General features: G+C 38.4%; 1 protein-coding gene across 5 annotated transcripts in view; it reads right to left on the bottom strand.

The window, feature by feature from the left end:
* SCML2 (Scm polycomb group protein like 2) overlaps window positions 1-3,359 on the bottom strand; it is a 150,397-nt gene extending 147,038 nt beyond the window's left edge. For 2 of the 5 annotated variants that reach the window (XM_074192330.1, XM_074192333.1), the window contains exon 1: window positions 2,477-2,601. The gene's annotated coding sequence lies outside the window, so the exon portion shown is untranslated. Of the gene's footprint in view, window positions 1-2,476; window positions 2,604-3,184 lie in introns of those variants that run through there. The other 3 variants (XM_074192332.1, XM_074192335.1, XM_074192334.1) reach the window with 3 other exon arrangements.
* Window positions 3,360-20,986: the final 17,627 nt, after the last annotated feature.

The following is a 20,986-nucleotide window of genomic DNA, read 5'->3' as shown; positions in this document are numbered from 1 at the left end:
TCTGACTTCAACCATTGCTGAGATTAGAAAAGGTAGATGTACACTAAATTCAATTCAACAAACATATTATTAAGTGCTTACTAAAGGCAAAACACTGTGCTAACATGTTGTGGAACAAAGACAAAACAAATGATAATAGAATATTCAAAATATCTTCAAAGAAAAAAAAAAGAATGCGATCCCAATCCTCTTTAAATGAACCAAGGGATGTCATGCACAATGATTTGATATACATGCAACCTTTTCAAGGCTCTTTACTATCATTAATTATTTCTCAGGAAAGCTGCACAGAATTACGATCACCATTTCACTGAAGAAGAAACAGACACCATCAACAAAGAAGGGTTGAAAAGTATCTCAAGGAAGGAAGCAAGCAGTTAAATTTCAACAAACCAAAAAAGAAAATGAAAGACTTTTACAACATACTATAACACAAGTTTGTTATGGTTATTAGATTTTTAAATGGCTAAATAATTAGAATTCTAACAAGAATTAACCAAAATTTAACTAAGGAAATTACAACCTTAAAATCTTAACCATTAAGAAAAATACTTGTTTAAGAGAACAATTTATACTGGGAGAGGTAGAGAGGATTGGGGAGGAAGAACACCCCAAACAAAGAACAAGGAAGCCTCCAGGTCTCACTTCGTAGTGACCCTTAACCACAAGAGAAATTCTTATTTCATTTAGGACTTACTTCCTAGCCATCACTGGAGCCTGAAATTATTTCTCATATTAACATATTTTAATATAAAACTAAATTGCAGTACCATATCATTAATATTATACTTTTTTGCAAGTAAAAAAGTCAAGATTGATTTGTAGAACAATATTCTTTATAGGATATTGTTGCCCCAAACTTGCTGAAAAAATTATCTTTAATATTTATACTGATTTACATGTGAACATTTTTCCAGTAAACTGTTAATCAATAATGCCCTTGGAATTTTTATGAATAAATTTTTTAGGTTTTCTACAATCTACTCACACAACTTCTTTATTCATCTGTTCTCAATCATAGTGTGCTGCATTAGTGTATACTCAACAAAAACGTGATAATGTTAAATGAATAATAAGGTCTGACAATTGTAGAAACAGAATCTCAATAGGAAGTGAAGGACTTGGGAGTCAGAAAGGAGATGGCTATGATCCAGATCAAGTTATTTCACTACTCTAGACCTCAGTTTTCTCATTTGTAAAATGGAGAGTACTTAACAACCACCTCACAAGATTGTTGTGAGGCTCCAATGCTAAGTATTTTGCAATTGTTAAATCACTATATAAAATATCAGTTATCAGTTATACCTTATCAGACATCCTTATATGATACACATGAAAGCAGCTTTGGGAGTGTGATCCCTCAAATGTTGGTTCTATCCCATTTCTTTTCTAAAATCCAGTCAATCTTTCAAAACGTTTGGCAATTACCTTCCTAAATCGTTTCAGGACCTCACCTCTCCACCTTAAAAAAGGTGCTGTCTCAGGCTCTTTTGAAGACTACAAAGAGTTCAATATCCAAACAAATTCAAGACACCAAGTAGGTATCTATAAAAAAAAAAGGCTTGCTCCCAAGAATTCACTTGTAGGGCATTTCTAAAAGCACTTTCCCCCACATCTGTATATGTTATTGTTGAGGAAACAGATATTAGTAGCAAAGTAACTAATAAGCATAAAAATATGAAAAGATTTACTCTTAGTAACTTTTTGTTTATTCAGAATAAGTCAGATACATACTAACAGTATGGAGTTATTAGCACCTGGTGAATAGCTTAATCTTCTAAAGAATGAGCTTATTATGTCCCAAATAAAACTCCATCTCCTAGAGGAAGCCCTCCGCAGCCCCTCCTAATGCTATAGCCCTCCCTCTGACCATCATTTCCTACTTCTATAAGAGGCTTGCTCTGTGCATCTGTTCCCATACCGTGTCCCCCATTAGAAGGGAAGGGGTCTCTTGCCTCCGTGGATTCCTGGTGCTTCGCACACGGCCACAAAGCAGGTGCTTCATAACCATGCCTGGATTCAACTATAAAACTTTTGATATTTCCAGTTTGACACGGGTGACACTGTCATTCTAGAATCATTAAAACGGCCCATCACAAAGTTTCTAAAAAAAATATCCTCAGTAAGCCTGCAGATGGCATGAGACAAGTCACATTTTTTGTCTCCATTTCTCTTCTCTATTATAGAAAGCACCTCTCTACAATACGTGAGTTTAATAGAAAGCACCCCTCTACAATACGTGAGTTTAACGTTGAGCATCTTGTTAAAAGATGTTTTAAAAAAAGACTTTTTTTTAATGGCAAAAACGAGGATAACAACAGAATATGCTCAAGGTATTCAGTTACTAAAAATAAAATATAAATTATGTCCATGAGCCCAGGATTAGGATGAACTTTTGTAAATACGTGGAGTTTTCAAAAATTTTACAGTAAAGCAGCAGACTACGCGGACTCGCGCGGGAAGCCACGACCCTTACCTCCGCTTCTCCTTTACTGGAGTCATGGGGACGAAGGTCCACCTGTAAGGGGGAAGAAGGTGCGCCCCCGCAAGGGCAGAGTGTCCCGCGGAGGGCGAGGGCAGAGCGCTGCCCCGCACCAAGTGCCCCCGACACCGCCCCGGGCGCGCGGCCCCACGAGCCGGCCCCGGGCCCAGCGCCGGGCGCCCGCAGCGCGCACCGCCGGGGGGCCGCGGGGAAGGTGCAGGCGAGGCGAGGCGAGGCCAGGCCGGTGCCGCCCCGTGCGAGGGGAAGCTCTCTGGGGGGCGAGGGGGAGGGGGAGGGGAGGAGGGCAGGCCCCGCGCCCGCCCCCCGGGGGCGCCCCTGCCCGGCTTGGGGCGCGGCGGCGGGAAGGAGCGGCGTTCCCCGCTCGGCGTGCCGACACCTGGGGCGGCCGCGGGAAGGGGCGCGCGCCGGCGTCCCGAGCCCGCCCGGGGAGCCCCCTGCGCGCCCGCCCGGCTGTCTGCTCCGAGCGCGGGAGAGGGCAGGCGGGAGGGGGCGGAGCCCCGGCCGGGTCGGGGCCGCCCGGCGGGGGTGGAGGGGGGCGTTCCCCGGGCGAGACAGCCAGCCGGGGAGAAAGAGGGGTTCGCTTCCCCCCCCGACTCACACACCCGCACACGCGCGCCGCCCGCCCGCCGGAGGACAATCCGGAGAAACGAGCCTGGGCCCGAGGCGGCGGTCACGACTCACCTCCTCCGGGGGTCCCGGGGGGCGCGGGGGGCGCTCTGTCACCTGGGCCGTCCGGCGCCGGGACTCACGCCGGCGCCGCCGCCGCCATGTTTGTGCAGCGCCGCGCGGAGCCGCGCATGCCCCGCAGCAGTCGCGGCCCCGGGGGCAGGGGGGCGGGAAGGAGCAGGACTGGCGCGCGCGGCGCCCCACACGCTCCTCTGCCCACCCCCAACCCCCGCAGGCCGCTTCACTCCTCCCCCTTCCCCCGCCCCTCCAGACGGGAAGCGGAGCCCGAGGGTCCCTATTCCGGGCGCCGCCCACCCCGCCACGCGCCACGTGCCTTCCAACTGTCCGCCGGACCCCACCCCCTCCGGAGTGCCGAGGCGGGCCGGGCTCGGGCTGCGTGCGGCCCCCCGGGCACGGGAGTGCCAGCCGGGCCGGCCCGAGGGAGCGTCCCGAGCCCCCTCCCTGCCACGGGGGGCAGCGGTGCACCCCCACACACACCTTCCCCGCCATCTCCCCGCGCCGCTGCCCGCAGCGGAGTCGGGCCCCCGGGACCGCAGGCTCGGGAAGCGGGCGGAGGGCGCCCCAGTCCGACCGGCCTCGGGCAGCCTGGCGCCTGTGCCAGGAAAATATTACTCGCGAGGTCTCGACGCGCGCCAGAGCGGGGCTCTTCTGCTAGTGCGTTAAAACATTTTCCATGAAACTATTCACTTAAAAAAAAAAAAGTTAGGGCTTTACTTCCCGCCACCCTGCCCGGTCTCCAGTCCTGCAAAAAAGATGCTCCCCCCCCACCAGTCACCACCCCCTGCCGCGCGGGGTCACAAAGTGGCTCTCCCGGGCACTGCCCAGTCGGATGAGCAGCTGGGAAGGGATCGCTGCCTTTCCAAACTTCGCTTCTGCTTTTTTGCTTTGATCCCTCCTGGAAATGCAAAGTTTGGAATCGCCTCCTCGGGCATCCCCTGCTCGTGGCTTCACAGCCAAGCCCGCCCTCTTTGCTAGCTTCGAGAAATTACCATAGTATCCCTGATGACATTTGCAATTGGAAAGTCATTTTTTTAGGTCGATTTTGCAACTGGTCTCCGAGCTTCGTTATAAATAGAACCAGCAGGAAGTTGCATATCGCGTAAAAATAGCTTGAAACAGCATCAGAAATATCAGTGCAAAATGTTACACTAAATTCAGGCTATTTCTGACACCTGCTAAGAGGACTGGAGCCTGTTGGAGATGGGAGATGGTTCCACAGAACACCTAAAATAAACGCGTCTCTGTGCAGAATGAATCATGTTTTTCTATATAAAAGTCATAAACTGTACCTTTTAGATGAATGTTTACTTGTTAATGACTCTAGCATTATGATTTCTTTACAACGAAGAACTTTTCAGTATATTTTAGCAGATGTATTGAATTCATGAGTTCAAATAAGAACATGCTAATTATTGTCATGAAAATCTAAGCCTTTTTTAGATTAAAAATGTTCTGAGTTAATAATTACGATCTTTGAAAGACACACTTATGACATCTTGCTACTTATTTGATGCATCTTTTGGACCCATCACTTGAGCATTTTGGAGTTATTCAGATTTCTTTAAAATCATAACTCAGAAATAAAGCTTAATAAAATGAAACATGCTAGAATGTATATAGCTATCCTACAAGCAAAGATCATTCTTCATACAAGGTCCTTACTTCATTATAGCATTACAAAAAAAAAATGAAATCGTATTTTTCCTTTCCATTTAAACAGTAAAGAGCCCATAAAAGCAAATTGTTATTTTTGTGCTCCCTGATAGAGTGGGGGGGGGTAGAGAATTAGAGGAACAGCTCAGAGTATAAGAAAACTAGAGGCAAGAACTAATTAAACTTACAGAAAACAGCACAAGGTATTGGTTTTCAGTAATTCTTTTTTTGATAGTGTATAGGTATTGGAGAAAACCATTTGATCACTTCAGTTATATCTGATTATGTAACTGCATGCTGCAGGAAACAAATGCCCCAAATGATCACATTTTTAAAAGAAAACTAGCAATATTATATGAATATAGAAATCAATAAAAATTAATGCTGGAAGGATCTCTTACCAATCCATTATTCACAGGCAAAGGAAAATTGCCTTTACTTGATCAGAGGCTCATTTGTGATCTTCCTTGTTCTTGAAAGTCACATTAGCCATCTAAATATGAAAAATGTGAAATAACAGTTTTTTTCTCCCCTTTACATAATTGTGATCTTTTTATTATGGTAACATTCAGATTAATAAACTACCCAGATAATTATATCTCTTTAATTTCTTTTTTTAATTTTTATTTGAAAAATACTAATATCTTATTCCAGAAATTTTGTCTATACAATCTAGAGAGGCCACAAAGAAATGCAAGCTCAAAGATTTAGATTATACCTGGTGCTTATAGAATGCACTTGACAATATTTTTATTTTTGAACTTTAAAAAATAAATTTTATATATATATATATATATATTTCATCATTTATACCTATGACAGAATTAGTTTGAAGGTAGCCATTAATATTGATCATAAGTACCAATAAGATAATTTATTTACTATTAATTACTCTACATTTTCAGAGTAGTTCAAAATATGAGTCAGTTTTGCATTTATATCATACTTAGGATTGTATTTTCCAGTCTCTTTGACCCATCAATCAAAGTGAGAACAATGAATACATAAATAGAAGTTTAAAAAAATCATTATTCTTTTCCTGAAAAAATAATGCCCTACAGAGACTATTTGAACATACATTTCTCCTATTACCTTTAATAATAATTTAAAAGGAGTATAAGATCTCCCAATTTAAGTCCTGTGTAATTTTTCTTCTACCTATTCTTAGAATTTCACATTAAGCAATAAATAAAAACATTACTTCTAGATAATCTGATTGAAAATTGATTTTCATCACCATTACATTCTTAAGTTAAAACAAGATAATTTGCAGCTATGAAGTTAAGTATTACTAGGCTTACAAAAGAAGCCCTCTTTGTTGTCATAGGAGGGAAATGGGTTTGAGGTTCAGAGCTATTTCACCTTTCTTCCCAATTCCAACAACCTCATAGCTCCCCCAAAATTCCAATCACTATTTTTGCATCTATTGCATAATGTCTGAAGAGAGAAGAGATAAAGGTTGTTTCTGACACATTCAATATCATTTCATTTTCACGATCAGGTATTCCAAGGGTTTTCTTAATAGAACTCAACTTATTAAAATTATAAACCTAAAAAAGCTCCAGAAGGAATTCAAAGTAACTCAGAAAACTGAAGATCCATACATTTTATTATTTAATCATGTGAACTAACTTTTGAGGAGATACTGTTCTCCCCACACAAAACATGAGGAATTAGTCTCAAAGAAGTGAGATCACTTGTCTCTTGTTCAGACACCTGGTAAATTGAACTCAGATTTGAGGCCACTGGGGTAGTACAAAAGATACAGTGCTGGATTTGAAACCAAGGAGACCTGAGATGCAATTCTTTCTTAGATAATTACTTAGATATGTGACCATGAGAAAATTATTTAATCTCTCAACCTCAGTTTCTTCATCTGTAAAATGAGTATAGTAGTGTCAGCCTCACAGGATCAAATGATCTATAAAGTGCTTTGCAAACCTTGAAGCTCTACATAAATTATTAGCCATTACAATTATGATGACTGCAAGTCCAATATTGATTGCCTGCCATTAACATGGGCTCAGAGACAGAAGGAACCTAAGAGGTAATGAACATGATTCCCTTATTTTATGGATGATGAAACTGAGGCATAGAGAAATAATAATTTGCCTTAAGCAGAATTTAAATCCAGGTCTTATGAATTCTTTGTATATGCTTCCATTCAAAGAGACCAGATTTGACAAAAATAAAAATAAAAAATTCTCATTTCTTACCACTTATATTTATTAATTAAACCAAGACCAGACTTTAATGGGTAATTCATTTTGTTATTGCTTCTGTGCTTAATGATGTTTTTGTTAATAACAGCACTTCCAGTTTCCCCTACTTCATAATCATAATTTTCTCAACAATAAATGCCAAGACATAAGGAAAATAAAATACTTTAGAATAATGATAGCTAAAAACCTAACGTAAAAATCCTATGGAATAGCAGAAAAAGCATTACACTGGCAGTTAGGAGATCCTGACTTTATCACCAAGTCACTTGAAGGCAATTCACTTTATGCCTTCATTCCTCCATCTCACAGAAATACCTGGGTGACATAGCAGAAAGTATACTGGATTTGGAATTAGGAGTCATGGACAGCTAGCTGGCCTAGAGTTAGAAAGGCCCAAGGGTTCAAATCCATCTTCAGATACTTAATAGCTCTGTGACCCTAGGCAAGTCACATTGTTTTGCCTCAGCTTCCTCACCTCTGAGCCAGAGAAGAAAATGGCAAACTACTACAGTATCTTTGCCAAGAAAACTCCAAAAGCAGTTTGACAGTAATTTAATATAGGTTATACATGTAGAACTATGTTAAATATATTTCCATATTAATCATGTGCCTGAGTTATTTCAAGGGTTTAGGATACTGGATCATAGAATTATTGCAAGATGTCCAGCAATCCTGTCAGCAGTAACACAACTGTTGCAGGGAGGGAGGGGGTCCCTCAAACTTTAAGTTTGGAAACCATTTAATTAAATGCAGAAATGTCATACAAATTAACATTATTGTTAGTAATTCATTCTGAGATTTTCTATTTACAAATTTTCATTTGCTTACTCTATTTTAATGATAATCAATAGCTGCTAATGATTTAAATTTATAAAGTGTTTTGTATACTTTATCTGGAACAAGAACTCAGTAAGTCAAGTAAGACGTGTTTTTATCCCCTTTTTCAAAGGAGAAAAGTGAATCTCAGAGAGATGAAGTGCTTCACTCAAGATCAGGCAGCCAGTAAGTGGTAAAGGCTGACCTGGAATAAGGTTTTCTCAATCCAGTCCAGTTTAATTCCCCACTAATAAACTAGCAACGGGATAAGTAATAAAGCTTTAAGTGCTCCTTTTGCTGAATCCTACTCTTTTTGACATAAATGAGTATTTCACCATTTGAAAAAGCATAAAATCTAATCTAGTATGACCTTGACCAAGTTAATAGACCACTTAGTCTCATTTGCATCAGATTAAAACTAGTAGAATCTCAATGAATCCCATGTGCCACATATGACCCATTCTAGACTGAATAAGTTACTTTTGAAAAGGCTACTTCAAAAAGTGTCACCATTTCTAAAAAAAAGTTTCAGACAACTTCATTATACTAACCTTTTCTTTACAATTTGTTCTCTGTGATTAAAGCTACTATAATTTGCTTCCCAATTACTTTCTCCTCTTGCTTACAATGCATTCCCTTTGATTAAGACTGTAATTTGGATTCCAATTATATTAAACCTTAATCATGTTGCTAATGAAAACCGTTTTAATGATACTCATAATCAGGAACAGGACTTGCTTTATATTTGTGTAGGAGTATAGTACTGAGTCTTCTTTATACTCTCTTCTCTCCAAAGACAGAATTTGTAAACCAATTAAAATTGTGAGTTAAAGTTATTGTGTTTGCAAGCCTTCTACATTTCATTTATTCCATATACCCTTCTCCATACTTTTAACATCTGCCTTTAAAAAAAGAAAACAGTCTTGTCCCCAAAGAAAAGAAAACTTAGCACTATAGTAAACCTTTAACAAATGTTAATTGATTGATTGCTTCACTGATTGAAATGGAAAGATAACTCTCCCCCAAAAAAATTATTTGAAAAGGTGGGGCAACTATGAGTGTGAAAAACTACATACAATGTCAAACTTTCTTTTTAATATGTTGATTTTTGCTGAACCACTTTTTTAAAGGTATTTTTTAACTTTTTGTTATGTGTTGGCTAAGGAAGGGGAAAGATATGATCAAAAATTTAGATGATGTAAAAACAAAAGTGTTTTATTTTGTTTCCTTTTTAAAGAAAAGAATCAACAGCAAAAAAGTACTTGTTCTATGATCTGTATTTGGAAAAGTAAAAGCTAAATTAGAAGATAAGAGAAGTGTTTCTTTAGTTAAGGGAATAAACAGTAATATAATAGTGGGAAGTGAGAAGTGGAAAGGAGGTTTGGAAAGAACCCGACCTAGCCCTTCAGGAGGCATAAAGATGGATCTTTATCCTTCCCATACCTCAAAGAAAGAGAAAAGCATCAAGGTGGGGAGAGTGGAGTCAGGCTATTGATAACAAACCCTGGGTTGCTAGTGTGAGCCAATAAGGAACTTCCTCCAGGGAGATGACCTAAGGCACAGGGCCCTGCAAAGCGAGTGGTAGTTAAAGCCATGGGGAGGGAATGAAATTGCCATGGGAGAAAGCTTCTACAGAGAAGAAAGCCTAGAGAATAAAATCCTTGGGAAATATCCAGGTGAAACAGCAGGGGAGGGGAAAAGAAGACAAAGAAACTGTGAGTAAAGAAGGAGAGTAAATAATTTCAATAACTAACATTTATAGAAATATGTTTGTATATTTGTGGATACATCTTTAAATTTGCAAAGTGTTTTACATGTTTATAAATATAGTTATACATTGATTTAATTTTGCAAAGCATTTTATATGTGAACATACATAATTAATTGTATGTGTGTAAATATATATGTATATATATACAAACACATTTACTTACATACACATCAGTAGAAGACACTGTCTGAAACCAAGGGGAAAAAGATACTCACTGTTCTGCCAGGGTTTACAGGATCAAGGGGCGGGAGGGAGAAGGAACCTCTTAACACCTGCTCCTACTGGTCCTCCAGATGGTATCTGATCAGAGAGTGGTCCCTCACGCCACCAAGGTCTCATCTTGAGGGTCCTTCCAATGAACCTCTCCTCTTTGCCAGACTTTGCCATTTCTACCTTTGTAGCATCTCTTACATCCCATCCATTCCCATAGACTCACATAACTATCTCCTTAGATTAGGTTCTCATCGCCTCTTGCTGAGATTAATGTAACAGCTCTCTAATTGGTCTCTCTATTTCAATCCTCTCCCAACTTCAGTCCATCCTGCATAGCTGCTGGCAAAGTAATTTTCCTTGAGTGTAGAATTGAATATATCAGTACCTATACCCAAGCAATTCAAATGGCTTAAGATTGCCTTTAGAAGAAACTATAAACTGTTTAGCCTTTAAAACCCCACACAACCTAACACCAACCAATCTTTCTAACTTCAGTGGACATTACTCTTTCTCCCATATTCTCTAATCCAGCCAAACTGACCTTTTCTCTGTTCCTCACTCACCATCTCCAGTCACTGTTCTTTTGCACTGACCCCCTGCCATTATTCACTCTTCCTTACCTCTGTCTCATAGAATTCATCTTTATTTTGAGGTAGTTCAGATAGCATCTTCTGTATGAAGCTTTTCTTCCTCCTCTAACAGCTAGTGCCCACCCTCTTAGAGTAACTTGTATTTCATTACTCCTCTTTGTATGTAGGTATTTTTATTATCACTCCTTCCCACTGTTCCCCCACCCCCCACCTAAGAATACTGTTTAAACCCTTATAATAAATATGCAGAGTCAACAAAGCAAATTTCCACATTGACCACATTCAAATATGGATATTTCATTACCAAGTTCAAATCCATCACTTCTCTGACAAGAGGCAGGTGGCATGATTCACCTCAAGTCATCTGGACTCATGATTTAACATTTCATTTATTGTAGTTCTCCTAATTTTTTTTCACCCCTTTTAGGTTGATTTAGGCCCTCACAGTTTCCTCTGAAATTGTCCATTTCATCATTTCTTATGCCACAATAATATTTTATTATATTCACAGGCCACAATTCTTTTAGCTATTCACAAATAGATGAACACTCTCTTAGTTCCCAGAGCTATGGGTTTATTAAATTAATATTTATGCTATATATATATATATTTTAACATATACTTGTTTCTCCCATCAGGATGTAAGTTCACTGGGGGTAGAAATGTTTCATTCTTTGTACTTGTGTCCCACTGCCTAACTCAGTACCTGGTATATAGTAACTATTTAATCAGTACTTGGTGATTAATTGATTGGTTGATGCTAACTTTTCAACCTCAGGCTTTTTTAAAAATTTTTATTTATTTAAGGCAATGGGGCTAAGTGACTTGCCCAGCTAGGCAATTATTAAGTGTCTGAGGCCTGAGATCAAATTTGACCTCAGGCCCTCCTGACTCCAGGGCCCGTGCTGTATCCACTTTGCCATCTAGCTGCCCCCAACTTCAGTCTTACAGGAGGAGAGGAACCCATAATCCTCAAAGTAGCCCATCTAGCCTTTGTAAGAAGGTTGTATGCTTCTTCAGTGACCAGTTGAAAAGGAGTGAATGAATGGAAGGAACAAAGATGAACATATATAAAATATTGGCAATATGCAATATGAAAAATATGAATAGATCATGACAAAAATTAGAACCAATACTGTCCAATTTTTTTCTTGCAACCTAGGATTCATGAGATTTTATATCTGAAGTGGACCTTGGAAGTTATCTAATCATAATAGAATCAAGGACACAATCATCATTCAAGCATCTGTCATATTTGTTACAGTGGAGATTTCATTTGGATTATGGGACTATGGAGATCCATTCAGACTTTAAAACTCATATTTATTAATTTAACAGATCAGAATAAATTGTCTAATACTGTGAGCTTAAGAATAGAATTCAGAATATATTTCACAAAATTTTTAAGTACTCAGTTGTCAAAACAAAATAGCACTTAATTAGAACCAGAAAGTTTTCTGCTTCATGATCTTCCCCTCTTACCATTTTAAAATAGACCAATAAGGGGCTGGCTAGGTGGCACACCGGCCCTGGAGTCATGAGTACCTGAGTTCAAATCCGACCTCAGACACTTAATAATTACCTAGCTGTGTGGCCTTGGGCAAGCCACTTAACCCCATTGTCTTGCAAAAAAAAAAACAAGCTAAAAAAAAAAGACCAATAAACACATGTTCCTTGGGGAGGAAGAAATGTTTGGGAGTCAAATGCAGTATACTATGCTATGATGAAAAGAACATAATTCTGTGCCAAAATGAATTTGCTTTAACTCTTCATGAATTCAAATCTGATCTTAGATACTTACTAGCTGAGTGACTCTGGACACATCACTTACCCCTGTCTGCCCCAGTTTCCTCATCTGTAAAATCAGTTGGAAAAGGAAATGACTAACCACTCCTGTAGCTTTGCCAAGAAAACCCCAAATGAGATTATGAGGAGTTGGCTATGTCTGAAACAACTGAACAAGTCCTATGAATAATCAAGCACCCCATTTGAGGTTAGGAAAGAAAGATAACCCACTGTTTCCCAGTTGCCATAGTTCTTCCCACTATCTGGCCATCCTGGTGGGTTCTGAGAGAGCCTGAATCAGGGGAAAGACAAAGGACAAGAATAAAGTCTGTCCCTACTATTTAGGTATCTGCCCAATGCCTGGTTGCCCCAATTAGACTCCTTATTTGTAAAATGAAGGACATCAACTTGATAATCTAGACAGTTCCATCTCAAAACCTACAGTCCTATGATTTCACAATTTAGGAGAACAGAACTCCAAAAAGCAAGAGATGTAAAGTGTTTAAATTAAGTTAAAAAAAGTAACAACTGTTCATATGTTCAATTCTCTCTTCATTTAATAAATTAATTTGCTTCAAATTGCAAGGAATGATTTTTAATTCCATAGTTATTCATCAAGAATAATCTGTAAAATATAAATAGTGACATTTGAGTGCACAGGAGAATTAAGTGTGTCTATTTGACTTTAAAGATTGAAAATCCAGGTAAAAAAAATCATATCCACTAAAACATAAAAAAAGAGAAAGATTTAGAATAAGAAATTTCATCAGAAGCCAAGGAAGGGAAAAAAGCAATAAAAATAGGCAAAAGGTAGAAAGGAATAAAAACTAAAAAGTAAAGTTACTGAAGTTGTAGCATTTTACCTAATGAGAATGACTGAGATAAAGAAGGCAGACTTTGGATTTTACATTTTTCCTAATGATAGATTTTGTGAAATCAGAAGGGAAATTGCCAACAGCAGGAAAAGGCAATTCTTAGGGTTCTTCTACATTATATATCCTGTGCTTGGGGAAGAGAAAATTATGTTTTTACAACTCTGTACATTTTTTTAAAAGGCAGCATACATTGCCAATGTACACAGTTCCCATATTTTCTTATTGCATATTTGAATTTGCTCCTAAATCTAATAGAGATATGACCTAAGTAGTTTGAATGTAAACTTAATATAATTCAAGAGGATGATTTATAAAAACTATAAAGTATGAAGTCCACTAAATTAGGAAAAACTCTTGAAGTACAGAGGCACCTCTACCCTGTAAAATCTTAGGGAATCTTTCAATTTTATAATCAAGATTAAGGGAACTTCTGCATTTATCTTCCTGCTCCAATTAAGTGCTCCCTGCTTCTACACATTGGAAATATAAATGCATTGGCTCCACCAAAGTGAATGAAAAATAACCCCCTCCTGTTTGCTTATGTAAATTAAGGGGAAACTAGTCCTTCAACCCAAGTCCTATAAACTTTTACTGTATTAAGCAGTGCAATCAGACAGGTTTATATGACCTTTTTAACCACCTACCTTTTTTTATTGTTCTCCTTTAGGGTCCTAGCAATGACCAACAAACTTTCTATCAAGTAAGTGTCCCCTTTATGGCTATCTGCTCTCCATAACTGATTAAGGATGGAAACTGAATTGGAGGAATCACATGGGAACTGAGAAAGAGTATACAGTAGAATGTTAAGCTTCATTTACCTTATCAAAAGACAGGACTTATCAGATCCACAGTTAAAATAATGACAATATTTATAGACAAGTCATAGAGAATAATAGGGTATTGCTGTTCCAAAATGCTCTTTTGTGTAAAAATAATTCACTGTAGATTTATGGTATAAAGATCCACAGAGGATATGTCATTCGTACCTCAATTTACAGATGATTAAACTGAGGTCCACAGAAGTTAAGTGATTTACACAAAATCCCACAATAAATGACAGAGCTGGGATTTGAACCCCAGCCTCCTAGCTTCAAAGCCAACATTCATTTCACTGCTTTGTTGTTGTTCAATCATGCCCGAGTCTTTGTTTCCCTATTTGGGGTTTTCTTGGCAAAGATACTGGAGTGGTTTGCCATTTTCCTCAACTCATTTTACAGATGAAGAGACTGAGGCAAACGGGTAATTGACTTGTCTAGGGTCACACAGTAAGTGTCTGAAGACAGATTTGAACTCAGGAAAAAAGAGTCCTCCTGATTCCCAGGGCTCTATCCATGGTTCTCACCACTCTATTGTACACTATAATAAGATGTTTGTTTGTTTGTTTGTTTGTTTGTTTGTTTGTTTAGGGGGTGGGGTGGGTGGAGAGCACAGAACAAAAAAATTATCAAGTTTAAATCTAAAGTTTGAAGTTAAAAGTTTAAAATTAAGAGTCATGGTCAGTAGATTTTGGCCAACTTAATTTTAATCTATAACTATCTCTATTAAAAAAATTAATCATAGGCAAGTTCTAAGAGTTTCTCTAAATTGTATGGCCAATCTAAAATGGAGAACTTTCTTCTGGTGTCTCAGAGGAAATGACTCTAAATGTTTCTGGTGTGAACAGCTTTTAAGTATTTTAGAACTTGTGCAAATAGAGTAGCCAAAAGTAGGACCAGAGGTCTCTAGAATGTTTATTTTCTTATGAATGTTTCAATAGTTCATACGCTTCTATTTTCTCATTTTTGAATATTAACAGATTCATAAGAAAGCACACATGAGAACGTGTCCATTCATCCTAAATTGCTATGGATGAAAAAATTCCCTAGAAAGCAAACTAAAAGCATAGGTCTAGAGAAGCTTCTAGAGGCATGATTTAATAGTTGTATTTTTTTTTAATTTGGGAAAATTCAGTATTTTAACATGAGATTTCTAAATTAAGATACAGTTGCTTGGATTTTTCCTTTATATTGTTCAGTATATATTTTCAAAAGAATTTTAAATTAGATTGCATAATATGCCTTTATTAATGTTTGTAATAAACCCTGATCTACAAATTCTAATCTGCTTGCTGCACTAGTGAATATAAGGTGATGCTACTTTGTGAATCAAAATACAGCACTGAGTATATTTAAAGCAATAGGCAGAAAAGTGTTATTCAGAATAAATTTTAGTATTTGAATAGAAGCCCTCTGGAGCCATACATCAGAAACTCTGCCCATCTACCTTCTGTCTACTAGGCACGGGAGTGAACCTTCTCATAGTTGTGACTTTCCCCTGGAGATAGGTAGGGGACAGAGTGGAGAGTGAATGAATCCAATCATATTTTATCCATCTCTATCCAGACTCTGCTTCATTCATTTCTTTTTTTTATTATTTTATTTTATTTTTCCAATTACATGAAAAGGTACTTTTTTAAATATTCATCCATTTGCAAGTACATAAGTTCCACAAATTTTCAACCATTGTCTTTCCCTCCCCTCTCCCCATGGGCAGTATACAATTGTGTTTAACATATTTCCATATCACTCATGTTATGAAGAAATTAGAACTAAGGGGGAAAAAACCAAGACAAAGAAACGGGAAAAAACATATAAGAAGTTTTAAAAAGTGAACTTAGTGTGCTTTACTCTGCATTCAGACTTCATAGTTTTTTCTCTAGATGTGGCTGGCATTTTCCATATTGAGTCTCTTGGGATTGTTCATGATCATTAAAAGGATCACTGCTGAGAGGAGCTGCATCCATCATAGTTGATGATCTCACGATGTTGTGAATGTGTACATTTTTTGTTTTCTTGGTTCATTCAGAATGAGTTCATTCCATGCTTTTCTAAAGTCTGACCATTCATGATTTCTTATAGAACAATAGTACTCCATCACATTCATATATATCACAATTTGTTCAGCCATTCCCCAATTGATTAGCATCCCCTCAATTTCCAACTCTTTGCCACTACAAAAAGAGCGGCTGTAAATGTTTTTGGTACATAGAGGGCTTTTCCCCTTTTTTTAGGCTTTCTTTGGGATACAGGTCTAGCAGTAGTGTTGTTGAATCAGAAGGTATGCAGTTTTTTTGCCCTTTAGATATTGTTCCAAATTACTCTCCAGAATGATTGGATTGATTGACAACTCCACCAATAATGCTTTAGTGTGTCAATTTCCCCACATTCTTTCCAACACTGATTATTTTCCTTTTTCTGTCATCTTAGTCAATCTGATAGATTAGAGGTGGTTTCTCAGAGTTGTTGTACTTCGCATTTCTTTAATCAATAATGATTTGGGGCATTTTTTCATGTCAGAAATAACTTTAATTTCTTTTTTTTTCAAGGCAATGGGTTAAGTGGCTTGCCTAAGGCCATACAACTAGGTAATTATTAAGTGTCTGAGGTCGGATTTGAATTTAGGTACTCCTGACTCCAGGGCTGGTGTTCTATCCTCTGCTCCACCTAGCCACTGCCCCCCCCCCCCCCCGAGAAATAACTTTGATTTCTGCCTGTTCATATCCTTTGACCATTTATCAATTGGAGAATGACTTGTAATCTTAAAAATTTGATTTAGTACTCCATATATTTTAGAAATGAGTCCTTTATCAGAAGCACAGTTTCATTCTTTTCTGAAATTCTTTAGAACTAGCACTTAGCCAGTTCATTTATCTACTGCCCCAAGGTTGTATTCACAGTCTCTATGATTGTCCATCCATGCATCCAAACTGTGTTATGCTCCCATAACAATAACAATAATTAATAATAATAATAATAATAATAATTTGAGGTAATTTTTATATAATTGAGATTTTCAAAATTCTTGACAGGGATTATTTCATTTGGTCCTCCTAACAACTCTGTGATGCTATAATTAGGAAATTGAGGCCAACAGGTTAAGTGACTTGCCCCTGGTTTACACTAAGCTCTGAGGTAGGATTTGAACATGGGTCTTCTAAACTCTGAGTCCAGAACTCTGTCATTACACAACCTAGTGTCTCATTACAATTAAGTACAATGTCAGGTCTTTGAGGGCAAGTCTTGGGCCAATTTTGGTTTTGTATTCCAAGTCCCTAGCATAGTAGCTAATGCATAATAAGAGCTTTAAAATGCTTGTTGGTTGGCAACTGATTGATTGAGAGAGTAGAAAAATAAGAAATAACCTTGCAAAGGGGAAAAACCTTACAATTAGAGGCATATAAAAGTTTTGTGGGCAAAATGAACTGGATATCCTGGGAAGACCCTGGGGACCCCAGTAGTGGAGATCTTCAGACAGAGGAGAGATGATGACTTTTTCAGGATGTTGGAGAATCCTGTTCAGCTCCAGATTGACTATAATAGATTCTGAAACCCTTTCCAGCTCTGTGCTTCTGTGAATAGAATCTCAGAAAGTATTAAAGTAAGCTATTTATTGAGTGTATGGCCAGATTACCTAGTACTTATTTCTCTAATGTCTTCACAAAATTATAGTTAATACTCATCAAACATTTAATAAGTATCTACTAGGTGCCAGGTCCTTTACTAATTACTGGGGATAAGAATAAGAAAGTTCCTGTCTTCAAGGAGCTTGCAATCTAATGGGAGAAGAAAAACCCATAAAAAGAAACCTGAAAGGGAAGGGAGGAAGAGAATGTGCCCAGCCTGGAAGCCCACTGGAAGCCTGTCCTACTCTGCAAGTTGGTGGGAAATGAAGTTATGCCTGGTCTGAGAGTCCTCTTCAAATAGAGGCTTTGCAAGAAGGTTTTTGCATTCCAGTTATATGGACAGAGTTATATGACAGATCATATACTGAGGATTCTGGGGTACAGATGAGGCATGTAATCTAATGCTAATGTAATCTGACAGGATGCTGAATTTCATGATGAAAAAATTTCCTTCCTAAGGTCAAAATGGAGTCCTGTCCAAAGACTGAAACCTCATGAAAAAAGAAAAGATGGGGGCGGCTAGGTGGCACAGTGGATTAAGCACTGGCCCTGGAGTCAGGAGTACTTGGGTTCAAATCCGGTCTCAGACACTTAATAATTACCTAGCTGTGTGGCCTTGGGGAGGCCACTTAATCCCATTTGCCTTGCAAAAGCCTAAAAAAAGAAAGAAAAGATGGTTGGAGAGCCCTCTTTAGGTCAGTTAATACTATCTTGCCTTGGAAATTGTTGATGATTTTGTCCTTCATTGACTATAGTGAGGTGATGCCATGACATGCACTTGAAGTGGATTTGAGTGAAGGGGTGCTGTGCTAAGTTACCAGTCTCACTTTCTCTTCCAGAGCCATCTAGGTCCAGCGGTCAGATATGAATCAGGATAGCAGGAAGTGGCCTTGATGTGCAGCAGAGTTAAGTGACTTGCCCAAAGTCACACAGCTAGTGAGTGTCTAAGGCTGGATTTGAATTCAGGTCTACCTGACTCCAGGGAAGTGCTCTATCCACCACACCATCTAGCTGCCCCCCATTGTTAACTCCTTAAGGAAAGCAAGTTGGTGCAGTGGATAGAATCTTGGAGCAGGAAGAACTGAGTTCAAATCCAATAACAGACACTTTCTTGCTATGTGACCCTGAACAAGTTGTTTAACCCTCTTTGTCTCAATCTCTTCTTCTGTAAAATGAACTTGAGAAGGAAATGGCAAACCACTCTTTGCCAAGAAAACCCCAAATAGGGTCACAAAGGGTTGACCATGCCTTAACAACAATAACAATTGAAGGCAGGGGATCATATTTTTTTTTATTTATTACCACAGGGTCTAGTGCTGTAGCTGATATGAAGTAGATTTTTAATAAATGTCTTTGATTTACTTTTTTTTAGGCTTTTTTTGCAAGGCCAACGGGATTAAGTGGCCTGCCCAAGGCCACACAGCTAGGTAATTATTAAGTGTCTGAGACAGGATTTGAACCCAGGTTTTGATTTACTCTGACTAAAGCAACCTAGATTAAAGGAACTGTCCCTGAATTTTTTCCCTTAACTAATAAACAATGACAAGTTACTATATCTTATAGAAGACCATACCTATAAATTGAGCAACTACAAAAAGAAGTGTCATTATATTTGGTCAATTAATATTCAAATACTGAAGGAATTCAATATCTATAAGCATATATTAGGTCATATTTCTTCTCTGAGCTTTAATTTCCTCAAATGGAAAAGGGAGGATGATCTAAAGAGTCTCCAAGGGCCCTTCCTATTTGTTGTAGATTGAGGAACCTATGAATAATATTTTTCATTTTGTCTTTGTATCTCCAGTGCTTTGGATAGAGCAGGCACTTAATAAAGGCTTGTTGGATTAGATTAGACTTCAAATAAATTACTAGAGTGTTGTTTGCCTATGGCAAATTTGCAGGTGGCTATAGACCAGGCTTTTGGTGGAGAAGAACTTGAATGGTCTGGGATTCCCATTGCTATAGGGGGAATCCACATCAGTGAGATCATAGAACCATCATAGTATGTAAGTCAGGTGTAGTTTGCTTTTTAAAATAACTTGGCAATGAATACTTTTTGGGGGGTAAAACAAATAATCCTTTCTTGAGTTGAGTAATTAACTCAGCTCTTTAACTTGTGTTTTCATTCATTTCAATTTTCTTTTAGAAAGACAGTGAAGTTTATATGTTTTCAGAATAAAAATATTTGTTAAGAGGTAAGTCATCTGTTTCTCTTTGTTGTAGACCAGACCAATTCATATTAGTCCAGTGGTTCAGGTTTGGGATTGGAAATAAATGAAACAATCTGCAACAGTTATCCAAAGGAAATTTGCTTGCGCATAGCATGCCAAGTATTCATTGAGAGTACAGCATTGATTCCATTGGACTAAGCTTCCTTGACACTGCCAATTCTCTAGCCAGAAGCAGGTGTGAAGCCTGAAGAGGATCAAGCTGGGTCCTTTTCCAATTAATTTTTAAATGAAGTGAATCCCTGCTATCATAGGGTGCCAACAAAGTCCACTAGGGGCAGTTCCCAATGGCCTCCCAAAGAGCACATGAAAAATCCCAAGCATCTCATTATACCCAATGCTTAGGCAATCTGCAAGGTAATTGCTCTTTCCTCCAAATGAAAAGTTATACACAAATGATCATTTTTATCATCTTTAGGACATGATTCTTAAAGATCCAGAGAATATATATATATATATATATATATATATATATATATAACTTTAAATTTTTTCAGTTGATCCATGAAACAACCCTTTGAAATAGATGATATTATTATTCCCAGGTTACAGATGGGAAAACTGAGGGAAGAGAGAGGTTAAAGAATTTTCCCAAGGTCATACAGCTTTTCCCCAAGGTCATATAGTATCTGAGAAAGAACAAGAATTTAGGTCTTCTCTCCGAGTTCCCTGCCATCTAGTTGTGTCTCAGTGACTAAGTACCCACAATTTTCTTTCTAATCTGATAAGTGGAGAATGCCTCCCAGCCTGCATCACCACAACCACAGAAGCCACAAGGTCTCGTATATTAGAGTCTCTGGTCACCTAAGGCTCATTTTTCTTCACATCACCCTTCTGCCATTCCAAGGAACCCATTCTGATGGATTACTTTCAGCCAACCCTAAAAAGTCAGAGGCCAGGTTAGGCTGGTGATTTAGGATTAGTAGAAAAGTAGATAAATATAAATTACCTAACATTTATTCAAGTTAGAAATCTTAGAGGAACCTTTCTCCTCCAGGCCACTTATGTCTTAAGCATAGTTTCAAGATTTTTGAAGGAAAAACTAGCCTTCCCTGTGTGGAATGAATAGAAGTTGCTTCTACAATACTGTAATATGGAATTTTGTGGGACCCAGTTAACTCTTCCAAAACTATTTTTAGCATACTTAATACTCCAAGAATCTGATTTCACCACTATAAATACCCTACATTTATGAATGA

The sequence above is a fragment of the Macrotis lagotis genome, chromosome 6 (genome assembly GCF_037893015.1).
Source record: "Macrotis lagotis isolate mMagLag1 chromosome 6, bilby.v1.9.chrom.fasta, whole genome shotgun sequence".
NCBI classification, from domain to species: domain Eukaryota; kingdom Metazoa; phylum Chordata; class Mammalia; order Peramelemorphia; family Peramelidae; genus Macrotis; species Macrotis lagotis.
The sequence above is the reverse complement of the archived record's forward strand: the minus strand, read 5'-3'. Positions and strand labels throughout refer to the sequence as shown.